The sequence below is a fragment of the Poecile atricapillus genome, chromosome 4 (genome assembly GCF_030490865.1).
Source record: "Poecile atricapillus isolate bPoeAtr1 chromosome 4, bPoeAtr1.hap1, whole genome shotgun sequence".
NCBI lineage: Eukaryota > Metazoa > Chordata > Aves > Passeriformes > Paridae > Poecile > Poecile atricapillus.
In genome coordinates, this window is record NC_081252.1 from 40,880,739 (window position 1) to 40,898,476 (window position 17,738).

General features: G+C 36.7%; 1 protein-coding gene across 2 annotated transcripts in view; it reads right to left on the reverse strand.

Annotated features, from left to right (window-relative positions):
- The window catches only part of GLRA3 (glycine receptor alpha 3), an 82,515-nt gene that overhangs the window by 36,475 nt on the left and 28,302 nt on the right, over window positions 1-17,738 (reverse strand). The window lies entirely within an intron of this gene.

Genomic DNA, 17,738 nt, shown 5'->3' on the forward strand with positions numbered 1-17,738 from the left:
GGGGTATTCCCACCTCCTTCTCCCTGTCAGTGAGAACCTGTCTCAGGTTAAGGGAAGTTAAATTAATTTTTTTTCTCTCTCTCTAATCTTTACTTGTTTTAGACCCACCACATAGGCTTTCTGTACCTCAGTTCCCCATTGAACATTGTGTAGCAGTAACTTGTCATGCAGCAGTCTGAGGAGGGCACATGTTCCTTCCTCCTCTCTTCAAATAGGGTAGAAATCATATAAGTCTTTATGATAAATTAGATTAGCTACAAGTGCAGTCACCTTAATTTCTGCAGAAAGTCCCATCTTAATCAAGAGTTCCTTTATAGAAAAGGTGAGTGAGTACTTAAAACTTCCAGAAGTCATTTAGGAGCTGCACATACATTCTGTCAGAAATGTATTTATGGCTCCACACTTTCTTACAACCTCACCACTCTGAAAATATTTGGTTTTAAATAAAGGTGAATAACAGCTTCTCATTACATTGCATTTAGAACTGAGACTGAACATAAAGGCATAGGAACTATACTATTATTGGTCATAATAAGATTTTCCTCATTATTTGAACTGCATTAATGGGAAAGGTAAAAATAAAGTAGAGAAAAAGATAGGTTACCTGCAGGGGGAAAATGGCAATTGGTTGTCGGACCTTACATGACACTTCTAAGTATAACAAAAGTAAAAAAAATCACTTGTTTATGGTTAAAAAAGATGACGCGAATTTATTTTAACGAGAAAACTTTTTGAGTCAGAATGGGAAATGAAGTGTACAGGGCTGAGAAATACAATTTAGCCAAAAACTATGGATACTGGTTATTATAGGTTAGACTAATTTTTGAAAACCTCATTGGTGTAGAAATTGTTGGTTAAAAATCTAGCATTTTATCAATATTTCTTTTAGGAAACTTGGAGCATGCAGCCATGTAGTGGGCAGAATCGTGCCAATAGACCTAATAAAGGCCAACAGAAACCTCAATATGCAACATTTACTCATGAGAAACAGTTTTTCATATCTTCAGTATCCTGCTGTTTTGGTAAATTTAATTACTCAGTTAGTCTTAGGGTAGCCAAATATGCTAAAAACATGCTTATCCAGTCCTGCCAATTTAGAATATTGCAAATTTTACAAAGAAAGTCCTGATAAAGAATTTTATCTTCACATAACCTTTAAAATTTATAGGACAAAGAAAGTAAGTAGAAAACTACACCTGAAGAATGAAATTAATTAAAATTACTGTTTCCAGCAGAGAGGAAAAAAGCTCTCTGACCAAGTGGAAGCATGCAACATTAAATGCATAGGAATAGTTAACTGCTTTATTTAAAGAAATAAATTGTTAATTAATTTGTTAAACACACACATACAAACAGACCACAATCCCTTTCAGGAAAGGACTGAAAGACATTTTCTTTTTCATCATGGGTAGTGACAGCCTCAAAAGCCATAAAAAATTCTTATGAGAACCTGTTGGTATTTTTTATAATTAGTACCACGATGTTATACAACCAGAGCCATGTTTATAGATGCAGAAACAAGCCTGTATTTTCTGTATGTTTCTAAAGTAAGACAAAATTCTTAGACAAGCTTGTACCTCAGTGCTCAAAAACTATATTTTTGGTGTCCTCTAGTAAGATGGAATAATAACCCCTGATATAGCCTTATTTCTTTGCATGACATCCCAAATACCATGGAGCACAAGTCTCCATTCCAGATTGCTGAATAAAATCAAAAGGACAGGAAGAAGGAGGATGATGGCTCCACTGCCTTTCCAAGCATGGGCAATCCTTGAGATGAAGGAAACATTATCTCTAAACCTGGGGCACTGACGTGGAGGACTGCAGCTCTCAGGACTTTGCATTTCAGCCCAAGCTTTATATTTTAAATTCTATAACCTGAGGTATGTCTATTTACTTTACTTTTCTCAGTAGAACATGAAAAGTTTATGGACATGATTAGTTGCAGAGTAAAGGTCTTCTCACATGTGTGAGACAGAAAAGGTAGAAAATGCATAGCAGGAAGGCCAAATGGAAAAGGAAAATGGAATACGACAAATGATGGAATCCATTCAAGATTATATTAATATGTCCATATGAGTAAAGTTTATTAGTTTAAATTGTTTCCAGCTTTTAAGATAAAAAAAAAGTCCTGGTTAAACTTTTCACTGAAGCAACTGGAGCTATTTTTCATTGTTCTCTCTGTCTCTCCCCTGAAAACTGACTTAAATTGGCACTTATTATTCACTAAAAGAGAAAAAAATCAATCCTAATCTATCAAATGGAAAGAGATCTATTTGACTGCTATTTTATGAAGGAAAAGTATTCATCATATCAGTTTATAATTACACATTATGAGCACAAGGCCTAACTGCTTTAAAGAAGTAGGGTTTTTTGATGCAAACACAGACACCCGAATCAAACTGCCTGAATTGTTTTGTTATCCTACAAGAGGCTCCATATTGTCATGTGCTATTTGCCTGAAAGGATGGCTCCTAATTCAAATAACTGTGACAGGAAGGCTCCTTGAGGGGAGAGAGCAATCATTGCAGTTGTGGTGACTTCCAGAGCCTCATCTGTAACCTCAAGGCTCCCGTTATCTGAACAGCTGCTGCACCCTGGTTCTCCAGAACGAGAGAGACATGGGGCTGCACTTGTTTCACCACACTTCAAAACCTTAGCCACAAGGTGAACCTTCTTAGAGGGTCAGGATACTGTTCATCTGCTTCATAAGGCTCAATAAAATAAAAACTAGAGATCAAATAATTGCTCTTTTCTGTCCATGCCAAGGCTCAGGCCACCATGGACCTCAGTACTAACATTTTGATTAGTAATTTCCAGCACACAGTAAAATCTGAAAAATTTACAGAATGTTTTGATTTCTACTTCATTATACTTGTACAGATAGAGCTATATTACCATAACATACAAAATGTAGCTTTATGGAGATTTTTGCACAAATCTCACAATACTAATTTCCCAGTTCTCACTATTTCTTTAATGCATTTTTCATATTTACTGCATGTAGAATCCTTCCAGATCTGAGAGATTCCAATATATTCCCCTCATTTGAACATTGAATATCACCTGCTCTCATAATTTTTTATGCTGTTATTTGAACCAAGTATTCAGAATTTCATGCATAAATTACAGAACTCTCTCTGTTGCCATTCCAAATATTATGATAATTTTGCCTAATATATACTTCTAAGTGAAATCTAGTCTTGTCTTTTGTATAATGTAGTCAAATTATTCTTCCTTCACTTGTTTTAACTCACTGTAAAATTTTAATGTGGAAATCTTACAGACTTCGAAAGAAGACTGTTAAAAATGAACATAAGACACTAAAATAAATGTTGTTCTTGTGGAAATTTTTTCTTCATGTATTAACTATGACACTCCTATTGAAAGCTCATTTTTACTGCCGTATAAGAAGAGCTTATATGTTACAGAACTCATTGATAGTTTTAATTTATACTGCTGAGATTTTCCAAAGTTACTGTCTTGGTGTCTGAAAAACAGGCAACTTGACATGCTTTTTATTGCTGCCTTGACTGGTATAATTAGACAGGATGGCCTGTGGCATAATAGTACTTTTAGTAATAACATCTTTCCATTTTAAATTTATTCACTGTTCTTAAGCACTGTGGCTGCACTTTAGGTAATTACTTTGTCCAAATTGATGGAATTTTCTAGTTTTCCTTTCTGTAGCTGAAAATTTCGGACTGGACCAAAAGTTTGTCAGATAAAAATTTCAATATGCCTTTGACAAAACTTTTCTAGTTTTGAAACTAGAAACAGAAATTGAAACTCAAATATTTAAACTGAAGTTAGCCACTCAAATTGTCATTTTCCATGCAGGTTACCAATGCCATTGCCATATCAAAGTAGGAGAAGAACCTTGAAATTCACCCTCATGTTCAAGAAATGCAAATATAATTTTTGTATTCTGAAGGATTGCCTTGTACTTCCTCATGCTTAATAGTTGGAGTTCCGTCATTACTGAGATTACTTATGGTGCAGGCTTAATTGTTCAAAAGAATATGTAAAAGAAAGTGCCGGGAAGGATGATACAGGACTGGACAGGGTAGTCAGTTCTGTGAGGGTAGACATGAAAAGTTTCATGTATTTGTTTAAATTGATAATGCAAAGGACTTGTGTTATGACTTAATTTATTTCTTGATTGCTTTCTGTAAGTATATCAAAGGGGAGGAAGAAAACATTTTAAATCTAAAGACAAGAATATCCTTCCTTAACTTTCAATACATTTAGACTGAACTGAAATGGTTCATCTCTTTTCTCATGCTAAAAAACACTGGTGATATTTTCATTGGTCTTACTTATTATAGCAAATAAGGGGATTATTTATTTTTTGTTACATCTTTGCACCATTACTGGGGTACTGTTTAAAATTCCTGTGTTGCCAGCATAAGAAGCGAACTGTTTGAGCAAGTCCAGAGGAGGGCCAGAAACTTGATAAGAGGACAGGAAAACATTCTGCTATAAAGGCAGGGTGAGAAAGTTGTGACCATTCAGCCTGGAGAAGTTTGAGTGAACAAATTTTTTACAGTGAGAGTGATGAGGTACTGGAACAAGGAGGTTCTGGGTGCTGCAACCCTGGCAGCATCCAAGGGCAGGTTGGATAAGGCCTTGAACAACCTGGTCTAGTGGGAGGTGTGCTGCCCATGGCAGGGGAGTTGGGACTACACACTCTTTAAGGTCCTTTCCAATCCCTTGACATTCTATGATTCTGTGATTACAGGGCTGAATTGCAGCAAGGATAGTGCATATAGCTACACTCTTTGGCATTTCAATTAATGAGTGAAAACCACTTGCAACAAGCTCCATGCTCCACCATTAACTGTAACATATTAATCCATCAAAGATTTACCATAGCAGCTAAAGAAAAATTAACTGTGATTTAAATCAATTGCTCAGTAATTAGCTTTAATTGACACATTAAATCTGTGTCAGAGTACCAATATTTGAGTAATGCCAAACATCCCTGAGAACGAGCTTTTCTGTACTGAAGAGCTGTAGGGCATTCATTACAAGAAGCAACGCAGATACGGTGTTAATTATGATAAAGAGTTTGTCTAAGGCACAGAGAGATCTGTTGCTGGATATTTCCATAGGTGGAATGTCTCTTTCCAGAGCTGATTTTGGCAGTGGGTAAAACTAAGGATGTCCTTACTGTTCTGGCTCTGGAATTACAGAACCCATAGAGAGGCTGAGAGCGATTGCAGTACTGTACCACTCCCTTGGAATGAAGCAACTTTGTGAATTTTCTGATCCCTCCCTCATACAGCAATGTCTTCATGGATGTGCCTTAGGAAAATGACTTCTTCTTGCAATTTTTATTTCTAATCCTCCCACTCCTATGATTCTATTGTATAAGGAAAAGAATCCAGTTCCACACGCAAACATGTGGAAAACTTTCCTGTCTGGTCCTGCCTGAAGTTAGTTGGCTAAATACTTTGCGGGCGATTAGGATATCTAGATTTCAGCCCTTGAAGGCTGAGGATGAGCAATAAGGACTGCTCAGTTCCTGGATAAAAGCTCTAATCCTAGTCTAAATTGAAAACTGTGCGTGCTCCTGCTCCCTCCATTAAGCAGGACAGCCCAGATGGATGGGAGGTTGAGGTGAGGACTAACTTGCCTCTGATCTCAGAGAGATTTAAAAATTGAGTTATTCAGAAAAGACTGTTGATGGATTTGGATGAACAGCTCCTCTGAGCAGTTCATTTTAAAGCATGTATTAATGTTTTTAATATTTCTAGGGTTTTGAGGGGTTTTATGGTAAGTTAATTTTTGGGGTTTTAGTTTGGTTTTGTTTGTTTTCGTACATTTCAGAACTAGTGGATATCCTGATGGGTGTTCTGTGAATGGTTTGGTTAAAATTTTATTTCCGTTTTCCCTAATTCCTTTAAGAGTTTTTCTCCAATAACTATCCATCAATACTCATATTGAAGTCAATATAACTAGAACTCATTTGGCAAAGAGCTGGCTAAAACTAGTACTTTAACAATGCTACCTGTAATGTCAGACCTCTCAGACTTCCTTAAAAAATAAAAATTCAGAGTTCAGCAAATAAATTTACACACTACTTCTGCACCGGGTGCTCTCCCTTTGTGTGCCACCTGCTTTCGTACCCTTGGATTCTGAAGTGGTACAGCACGTGTTAGCATTCTGGCTGGCACAGATGAGTGCTTCTTGCTTTATTTTCTCCTGGGATGACTAACACCTCATTTGCCACCACTGCAAATGATGGAGGATGAGAACTTACTGCAACTACTACGGTTCTGTCTTTGCCTTAGAGAAAGTATTGGGTCATTTACAGCATGCTTATTAGCACAGAGCTATTGGACTTTGTCATTCAACCCCTAGCAAAAAAAATAATATAGTCAGTGGTTTCTGAGACAGCTCCTTGATTTTTGCCTTACTTACTCCCTTGTCTTTTTCACAAATCATTCAAAATCAGTTGAATTCAACAATGTGCTACAATATCTACTTATGTTCCATATCTTTTAGGGCTAAAACATTGCAAATGGATGGGTTCAGTTTATTTTAGCATTGAGTTCTTTTGTTGAGTTTATTATCAGTAGCAATATTGGATTTTAGTTTCTGTGCTCACATATAATCATCAGAAGTCAAAGGCAGTTAATGTCTAGGATGGTTATTCCTAAAAAGATTAATTATAGTACTGTCATACTGTATAATAATGTTTGTCATAGCTCCTACTGCATGTCCTAGAATATTTATTAGTTAACGATTGAATATACTACTCCCATATTTAATGGAAGCTGTGTGTTCCCAAGTCCTAATGCATTACACTAAAATCACATTTTGAAACTTGTTCAGTGTAATTGCTTTTTTAAGATTTAGCTCAGGGGCTTTTAAAATGTTTGCACTTTCAAGCAGTCGTATAAGGGATTAGATGAAAAAAGACATGACAATTACATGAACAAACAACATACACTAAGCCTCTGTCTTCATTTGGTCCTTGCCATGCTCTCAGTTGACAAAAGATCCTGGGCTTTTTCTGCAGGCAAATGATGTGTCCCTGAAGTTTTTGCTCTAACAGCAGAAGGTACTTCTTGCTAAGTGAAAAGTTAAATTTTCCTGAGATTATTCATTTTCTCACATGAATTATTGGTGCTATATATTCCATTTTGTTATTAATGAATTTTATGTTAGCCCTGTGAGTATGACTGGTTTCAATGAGTGACTGAATGGGCTAATTTTATAAATCTTTAGTGAAAATACGTATTTGAAATCATTCTCTGTTTCATCTTTTCAGAGAAATATAACTGAATTAGATCAAATACAATTTTGGGAATTCAATATTAAATTTCCCTGATGCTTTCCTTGTGTTGGTAGACAAATATGACATTGTCTAGAATAAGGTAAGTAAGGTAAAATAAATGGTAGAGCTAAACCAGGTCAAGCCCAGAAGCAAGGCCTGCTAACTCTTATAGTCTAAACACCTGCTAAAGTCAGGTAGGAGAAGGAATATATTTCTAACTTTAAACAAACTTGATCAGATATGAGTTGACCTTAATTTTATTTATATGCATGAAATACACCAAGAGGTCTATTAGGAAAATCACATTGCTTTACAAAGATACCATGGCAACACATCATATTTTGTGTATATTTGAACTGTAGCAGTATTGAGGAGAAAGGGAACAATTTGTTTGTCTACCCAAAGACATCATCTAGTGGCATTTGAAAAGCCCTAAGATATTTTGCCTTTTGTCTGCTGGTTCAAAAAGCTGAATGCCTCCTGCAATTCCGTGATATGTCTACCTTCCCAGATAACTCAGGGAGTCTTAGGGATTATTAAAGCCTCACTAAATGCACTCAGGCAATGAAATAAAACTTTAACAGACACAAACTCCATTCAGTATCGATTTGCTAACCTGTTCCTTTCATGAAAAAGTTAACTTTGTGAACAAGTACATGTGAGTCTAGCTGAGTGGTACGGGAGAAAGAAGAAATGTCAATTTTATGGGCTTCCAGTAGATCCATGATGAAAGGGCTAGAAGTAAAGGTTACTTATTAAGAAGTGAATCCTTATTTTAAAAGATCTCAAATACTATAATTTGTAATACTACAGTAGTACCAGAACATTGTCACACACACAAATATAAAACATTTTCCCTACATTTTGCTAAGCTGGGAAATAGTCTTTTTACCTTGTAAGGTCTAATATAAATGCTTAAAAAATTGAAGCAAAACAATCCAAAATTAATGAAATAATTAACCAGTGTGAAATATAAATATATACATTGAAAACTGTTCTTATATTTGTATATAAAATATATTTTATGTATCTATATGATATACATTAACAAGAAATGGAAATGATGTATTTAATATAATCAGTTTTATGAAACTGTAGAGCACCCACATTCACAAAAATAAGGAAAAACATATTGCAAACAAGGGACCTAATAATGTCTCACTAGAAACATCAAATTTTCAGTATTCTATCCCTTCAATCCTACAGTAGTTAAGTAGCTAAACCCTCATTCAATTTAAATCTTTTAAAAGAAGATAGAGGAACTAAAAAGAAGATTGTGAGAGATCCTGCATATTGTAGCTTACAATGTTTGTAGATGGAAAGCAGACTAGAAATCTTCTTTAACTAATCCTGTTATGCCAATAAATTAGCTTGCATATGTTCCTATACATTTACGTTTTGAAAATCCATTAACTGAAAAAGAAACCTAGTGACTGAAAGATCAGGCAATGTAAAGACTGCTTATTTTTTAAAGCAAGGGAATAAATTCAGATTCTCCATCAGTGCTTTTGAAGATTATTGTTTTATCATCAAAAACAGGTAAACAAGAAATAATGAATACCTACTTTTTGTCAGTTATGTACATTCAATACATTTGTTTTTAATTCACCTTCACTATCTTCATGGTTGTAATAAAATTTAGGTCAGTACCTATTCACACTGCCTTGCTTCCAATGAGAAATGCCTTGGGGAGGTGGCTGCTTGTTTCTTTTTTTTTTTTTTTTTGTCTGAGAAAGAAAGATATGGATTAAATTTGCTCCTAGGCAAAATTAAATTTTAAGCCTAGAGGCTTGCAAGTTGGGATCTTTCTGAACTCTGGGGAAGGCTGCAGCTTGTTTGAGCTGAGGTAAAGTTAATTTACTTCACAGTGGCTGGTACAGGGCTCTTTTTTGATTTGTGCTGAACACAAGGTTGATAATATAGAGGTGTTCTGTTATTGCTGAGCAATGCTTTAACAGAGCCAAAGTGGTTTTTGCTTTCCCAGACACTGTGCTGGTGAAGAGCCTGGAGGTGCATGGGAAATTGGGAAGAGACAGAGCTGGCATGGCTAACACCCACAGACCAAGGGGAGATACCATACTGCATCATGCTCAGTATATATCGGAGGGGAGAAAGGGATAGGGGGGCAAGAAGGAGGGGGGGCATATTTGAAGTGATGACGTTTGTCTTCCCAAGTAACTGTAATGTGTGATGGAGCCCTGCTTTCCTGGGAATGGCTGAACACCTGCCAGCCCATGGGAAACAATGAATTAATTCCTTGTTTTGCTTTGCTTGTGTGCTCAGCTTTTGCTTGCCCTATTAAACTGTCTTTACCTCAGCCCATGAGTTCTCTGGATTTTACCCTTCCAATTAATTCTCTCCCTGATCCGACTGGTGCAGCAATGAGGGAGTAGCTGTGCGGTATTGGTTTGCTGGCTGGGGTTAAATCATGACAAGAGGGATTTTTGTTGGCTTTGCAGTGCTTTTGAGCCCGGGATAAAATTATTGAGAAATTCAAAGCCTCTGCAAACTGGAGCACTAGAGGCAGAGGAGCAGAGAAGCCTGTGAGTTGGGATTACCTGCAATTTGGAGAGAAGGAAGAAGGTGTCAATCTGCAGAAAGAAGGCGGTAATGACATAGGGAGTGGCATGTCAGTAAAAAATGCATATCAGACCACACCTTGCTATGATCATATTGACTTTTAAAGAAAATTAAAGCCTGATTCACAAACTCATCATACTACTTGTTCTGCTAGCTTTGGCCATAATTGATAGCATGATGTGTATTGTCTATGGAAAAAGAAAAGTACTATGCAAAAAACAGATTCTTACAAGAACTTCAGATAAATTGCATAATTATATGGTTCATTTTAAAGTATTATAATAATTATATGTATTTCAACTTTCAAAAAATGTATTATTTACAATATATCTTTGCACTATAGGTATGATGTATAAAAGTCAGCATACAGCTCTTTCATGCTGAGTGAGTATTTTGGCTACTGTAATTAAAAATTCACACCCAGCATATGCACAGCCAGAGTGCAGGAAGTACTAAGTATTCAGAATAGAATGACGACATGATGGGAGAATGGAGTTTCTCAATGATGCTAAGATGATACTTTGAAACTTATTAAAATCAAGAATTTCAAGGTCATGTGGAATGTTTTTACTGGGAATTTTTCTAGGGCATATTCACTAGACTCAAAAACAGAAAATAGGACAAAGGTCACAAGCCAAAAATCCTTTATTTTCTTAATTCAGGTTCATTCAACAACTACTCTAAAGTCCTATTCCATAGTTTTTGTTACAGTAAACAGAGTTAGCAAATTGCAGGTTCATGCAAAACTGAGGGAGACAGGCTATAGTCTCCTATAGTGATAGATGGGGATTTATGGACTTAACTCCGATTAGCGTTAATGGGAGTTAAGGACAAAAGCCACATTTATCATAATGAGATTAATTTCCATTGCTTAAATACATATCATGAAGCAGCTGCACTAAAGATATTTTTTAAACTATTACTTTTCACCTAGTTCTTTGATTTAACTATTTTTTTATAATGTTTTTACACTGGTGTTATGGTTTTAGGAAACATCACGAGTGTTACATAATCATAACCCCAAGTGAGTTCATCTTTCATGATTGCAACAAAATAAGAAACTTCATAAAGAGCATGCCTCATATGATGTGAACAGAGCCATGTAGTGATGCCACAATCTTATTTTCACAGATAGTAAGATTTCCTACAACAGTGACTGAGTAGAACTCAGCTTGCAAATTAGATATTTTCACAGCTTTTTCTGGATAATGCTGCAGTTGCTATACCAGGATGTAGATTTTTAGGAACAGTCTACCTGGTAACAGGCTTTAAACAGATTGAAAAGACTAATATAATAATATGGAAGTAAGAAAGAAGATACAGGAAGGGATGGGAGTAATGCCACATGATTTCATAGTGCAGTGCTGTACAAGTAATGGTTTTCCCTTTAAGTGAAAATGAGCAATCAGAGGAAGCGGAATCAATGTAAACAAACAGATAAGGGGAAATAAGAGGTGTGAACTGTCCCCCAGCTTTGCTAGAAGATTTTAGGTAAACAAAGGATATAAAAATTTAATTAAAGGCTAAGTCTCCCTTGGAATGAGAAGATAAAGATTCTGGAAGAGCCTTTGATAAGTCTGTAAAGAAACCATTTGAGTTTTAGAAAGCATTAGAACAGGTGAGGAGTAGTATTTAAAGCAGCATTGTATGCAGTAGCAAGGGCTTGAGCTGATGATGAAGGAGGTCACTTCAGGTCTTCTGTAGCTAATTGCAGTAAGTGCTATGGGGAAGTAGAAAGTTTTGTGTCTACAAACTGAGTTATTCAGCTTTCTGTATAGTAAAGTGTTTTGCAAATTTTTAAAGAATGCTTGTTAAAATGAACCAGAAAGAAGGATACATTGGTATGTCTGGATGACCTAATTGTAACACCTATCCTGGTAAATCTTTATCTCTTTTAGATAAACCAGAACAATTATAGCTTAGAGTAGCAAGGCAGTTGTAGGTCTGGATTCAGCCTTTTCTTCAAATGAGGTAAAAAATATTTGAAGCTAGGTTTTCATTAATGTAAAGAAGACTTTTAAAAAATGTTACCCAGCACACCAGCAGCAAGGCTTTTTCCCTAGACCTAAGAAACAACCTCTGACTAATGGGTTATAAAATATTTTCACAACTTGTTTATAACCGAAGTTGGTATAGATGCACACCTGATTTGACATTTCTTCAAGGACCAGGAAGTCAAAGCAGAAGATACTGTATGCATTTGGTAGTAGCATAGACATTTTTTTGATACATTAGCATATCAGTTACTTGACCCTCATGTTTCTATGCACAGCTTCAAATTGAACTCATCCTTAACCAACACCTCCGACAACATGTCCTCAACACCTGTTAGTGATACAGGTGTTGATGTTAGTGATACAGAACACCACCCTTGATCCGCTGTTGCAAGCAGTTGGTGCCAGGTCACACCTTGCAGCTTGGTGGGACATCTGGGACATGGCTGTGCTACCTTTGCCCTGTATTCTCTTGTCCCTCTCCATTCATTTTGTGGTTGTAAAACCAGCCAATGTTTTACCTGTAACTTCCACCACAGTTTCCGGGGAATTCCAAGACTGCCTTTTAAAAGTTATTCTTGACTTAAAGTTCCAGAGCAGAAGGGTACAAAAAAATGTCTTCCATTTCTGCTTGGAAAGCCAATGGGCATAGGAATTATTTTTTAAATATGGGGGGACAAAAAAAAAGGATGCTATTTGTTTGCTAATTTGTATCTTGTATATGTAGTTGTGTTAGTTGCGTATGTGTGTCATGACTTTACCTTTAAGATGGCTTTGGGAGCTAAGGAAGTTGAAGCTGCTGGTGGCTGATGGGAGTCTTTTCTCCTGACCAATTATCGGTCATTTCTAAGAATTGACAGCAGTTTTGACCATTGAAAAGCGAGATCGTCTTGTGAACACTGCCTTAAGATGTAAAGCCAGAGCTCTCTTGTTCTCTTTGTGTTTCCTGCTTCTAAAAAGGTAACAAGGCTTTGTCTTGGCCTCCTCCCCCCTCTCCAGGCCGGACAAGGCCGCAGAGGGCGGGGGAGAGGGGGGAGAAACTGAGCCGGCCGGCCTGGCTTGGTTTGTAGTTTCTGCTGCTGGACTGAAACCTGACACCATGAACATCTGCAGCTTTCCAAGACTTTAATTCTTTTACTGCCTGGATAAAACGTACAGATTACTCTTTTTTCTCAGAGAGAGAGAGAAAGAGACAATCAACATGAAGAAGACAGTGAAGAAGAGAGTTAAGTTTTAGATGGGAAAGAGAGAATAAGGAGATGCTTTATAAGCTGAAATATTTTTCTGTAAAAGCTGTGGAGATGGACAATAGTGTTCTGAAAAAAAACCTCCTTTAATTCATGACAGAGTATATTGGGAGGAATGGAGTGTTCAAAGTGTGGATTTTGAGCAAAAAGTAGAGTAATTGCGATACAGTGAGGTGCTGGAACAGAGTGAAGCAAAGATTTGAGGCCTTGAGGGCAATGAGAAAACTGTTTTCCAGCGAAGCTCACAGAGGCAGATGAAGAGGACTTTTGCCTTTGAATAACTCATCCTTAAAAATGGCATCCCTAGACTCATGGCCCATACACACCTCAGAGTGATGTGAAATGGGAGGAGTGAGCTGATGGCAGGATTTCCAGGCAGCTGGCATCAGAGAAATAGAAAACTATAACAGAAATAGTTTTCTCGTGAGAAACTCCATAAATTAGCAGAAGACTTCTGTTTCTCTTCAAAGACTGATGAAAAGACTCTAGCAGGAATTGGGACTGTTTTAAACACCAAAGTTCCAAAGTTTTTTGTCTCTATGTTGTCATGTGAACAAGGGAATAGTGGATAGTGGGGGATAAAAGGGTTTTCTGGAGGTTTATTCTGGTGTTCTTATTCTTGTAGTTTTGTTAATAAACTTTCTTTATTCCTTTTAAGTTTTAAGCCTGTTTTGCTCTTGTTCTAATCCATATCTCACAGCAAGAAATAAGTAAGTTTTCTAGTAATTTTTTAGTTACTGCTTTAAAACCACGACAATGTGTAGTTGTGTTTTTTGAAGCATACTTTGGCTGCATCCTACAGAGTTTTCTTATAATACGGAATAGGTGCTGTATCTCAGGAGGATAATATGATCTCTCTGCTTAGAATGCAGGTTCAGCAACAGGATTTCCTGGATTAGTCCAGACATGTAACAAACTGGACAGCTGTAGACCCACTAGAATTGGTAAAATCTCTGTCTGCTCCTGACTCTGTGACCCAGGGATCAGGGTGGCAGAGGCCAGTGTATGAAAATAAAGGATGCTATATAATCTGATGTCCAAACTTGTACAAGAACATTTTCTGTGTCTTGCTAGAAGGAAGTTGATTGTCAAACAGGGAATTATTTTTTTCCAGTGTATTTTCAGTAAAAAAGGCATCTCTTTCCTTGTATTTGAAACAGTAGCCTAAATGATTAATTTGAGAAAAAATGTCTGGTGAAACTCTTCAGCATTGAGGTTTGTAATGTGTATAAGTGAACATTTTTTCCAAGCAATCTATTGAAAGACAACCTAGAATAGGTGCAACAGAACAAAAGCTAAAGAAATTCAAGAGTTGTGGCTCATTAAAGGACAGTAATTATGGTGGCTTAAAAATGGGTTTGTCTGGTTTAAAAGCTCATTTTATTTGTAAATGCAAGATAATCTCATTAGTGGGGGGAGTACAGAAAGATTTATAATGTGCTTCCTATCAACATTCAATTATTTTCAGACCGAATCAAGAAATACCCCTGCACAAAAACATGGTAAGGCCAAATAAGAGACATATGATTTTCAGTTGTTAATTTAGATTAATTAAGAGTGTAAAATTAAAATTAAATTAAGTAATTCAGTGTTAATTGTCTTCATGTTGCTATTTGCCATCACATCTCTTTGATGTCCCCTTCAATGCACTTTGAGCACATGCATTATGCTAAGCGTATTAACACACACTGAGTAAAAATTGCTGTAAATCTGCATTAAGGTCAGTGTTGTACCTGACCTTTAAAACTCAGAAAACCTTGAGCAAGTTTATCAGTCACTTTTCCTAGAGTAAAAGCAGACATTTTGGTATGGCCTACTACATACCCAATAGACTAATTGCTTTGTGTATTCAGTATTCTGACTCTGAACATTTGCAGCTGAAAATGTTGGCACTGATATTATTCTGACCCTGTATGACTGAATAATCTGTTCTCCTTTTTTTTTGGCAATTACCAACAACATATATATGACAACATATATGTTCACAATATATATGACACTTCTCTTAATGATCACAAAACCTTTTAGCCTTAGGAGATACAGTGTGAATACAAGCTTGAGCTACAAAAGCTCTCTAGAGGAACTTTTCAAGGTATTGTGATAAATGCTGAAATTTAAGTTCCACTGCACCAGTAAGAAAAGTATTTGCTTTTCTGTAGTATATGGTTCCCATATTGCCAGTATACATTTAATTTACGTGACCAAGCAATCCAAATGATTTGTCAGATTTTTAATGTTATGTGTGTTTAGGTACATTACTATTTATCTCAAATGAAAAACTTCACATGTTAATTTGTATTAAATATGTTACAATGAAATAGTAATTTTATTCTGGGCTTTCACAATTTTTTAATCTTTTATTCCAGATTTCTAAATTCTTTTGTGTAAAATCCCAGAATAACAGAAACTTGTAAAATATGAAACACTGGTTATTTATGAAACTTAGGTTTTCCTTTATATGTGTGAAGCAATGAGTTTTACTTGTTCAGAGGATGAGTGAGAAGTTCTTTGTGGATATCGAGACATGCACAGATCTAGTGCTACCATTCAGCTTGATAACACAGAAAAATTGGTGAGGCTGGATCCTATGTAGTGCCAAAGATAAAAGTCTGTTTTAGGGAGCTTTCAGTTGTGTAGTTTACTTTTTTGCCTGCCTCGTCAGAGCAGAGATGACATAAATGAAATTGCTCATATGATCACTTAAAATCACCTAGGTTAAATTAGAACCACAGCTTCCTGGCAAGAGGTGGCATTCTTCTCCCTGCTGTAAACTGTCTGATTTGTATTTTGAGAAAGAATATGAAATAGCAGGGGGAAGGGAAGGGAAGGGAAGGGAAGGGAAGGGAAGGGAAGGGAAGGGAAGGGAAGGGAAGGGAAGGGAAGGGAAGGGAAGGGAAGGGAAGGGAAGGGAAGGGAAGGGAAGGGAAGGGAAGGGAAGGGAAGGGAAGGGAAGGGAAGGGAAGGGAAGGGAAGGGAAGGGAAGGGAAGGGAAGGGAAGGGAAGGGAAGGGAAGGGAAGGGAAGGGAAGGGAAGGGAAAGAATCAGTTTATAGAGTTGACAAGCTGTAAGTCAAATTATGCTACTTGTTTGGTTTGTCTGCCTCTCCTGAGCTGTTGGAGGAGGTGTAGAAGGTTTAAAGAGTGTGCTTTCCCGAGAGACACACACTGCCCTTCCATTGCACACTGCCACACTCCTCGTCCTTACTGAGAGCTGTTCAGCCCAGCGATGTGAGATTGGCACCAGGGCACTGCGCAAGCGACGAGGGTTGTTTTTAACCCCTTGTTTTTCCGCTTGTTTACTCTGTTATGCACAGCCGAGGCAGCAGAGGGAGCTCAAAGATTTTGGTCATCAGCAAGAGACCCCGGGAAGCCCGGACAGAGACTGACACTGCCAGGGGACAACTGCAGTGACAGCCAAGGATGCAAGCAGAGCCAAGGGCTCCAGGTATTCGGACTTATTTAAAGCTGGTAGATTATATTCATATCCCATTATCAACTGCTAGTTTTAAATACAAGGTATCAGTGACCAGGTTTTATTTTGCACTCGTTGCTTACTTAACCTGTTCTGTTTACAGGTTGAAAAAAGAACTATTTATCAAGACTTTAAAAGTCCTTTTTGAGTCTAAAAATTTGTTCTAATGAGTTAAAACATAGGTACCTGAATATTAATTAATACAGTAAATTCAATTGATAAAATAGTGAAAATTGAAGACATTCTGAACTGCAATGAATTGATTTTTGTCAAACCATGCAGAAATTCTGTTTGTTAAATAATGCAAGATTATTTTCACTGTCATTTAAAGGTAGAAAGATTTTCATATTTTTTAGAAGTTTCACCATCTGTGTTAGGGAGAAGAAAAGCTAATAAACCACACAATTGAAAGTCCTGTCTAAACAAAAGCATTTGTTTTTCTGCAAAGAAAGATTTGAGTCTCTGGGAGGTCATCAGCAGCTGACAATAAGTAGAAGTCTGTTTTGAGCTGTATCAGTGAATACATTATGAACAGAAGAAGCATCATGAAGGTCAGGGTTGTGCTTAAATATCCAGGTTTTGGATACATAAAAACAAGAGAATTAAAAACCTTGGGGCTCTGACCAGGTCTGATATTTTCTGTAACATATGACATTACCTTGAACTATTTGTTACAGACCAGGTCGTTGTCTACCTTGAGTGCTTCAATTTGCTTTTGAGGTAACACTGAGCAGAATGTACTTTCATTAAAAAATAGAAATATTGTACTAACTTAACTTAAGTTGCACTGAAAGGAAATATTTATAATTCTCTGATTTTGGTGAGAAAATACACTGGAGGTGTGAATTTGATCATCCTTTTCCCAAATTCAGGACAATTTTTGTGTATTAACAACTCCAGTTTAGTATATATCCTTTAAATAGCAATTGAGCGGCTAGGTCTTTGCACTCTACTGACCTTGTGGTCTGTCACCTCTTTTGGACCAGATTCACTCATCCAGACATTAGGAAGTAGCTGTGGAACACTATTCTAATCATCTGGGCATTGCTTAATCCTCTGATTGAACCTGAATAAATCTCTCTGGATGCCCTGTCAATCTGCTTGGGATTTACAATCTGGAAAGGCCCCCAAATACAAATTAAAGTAATTTTCTATCTGAAG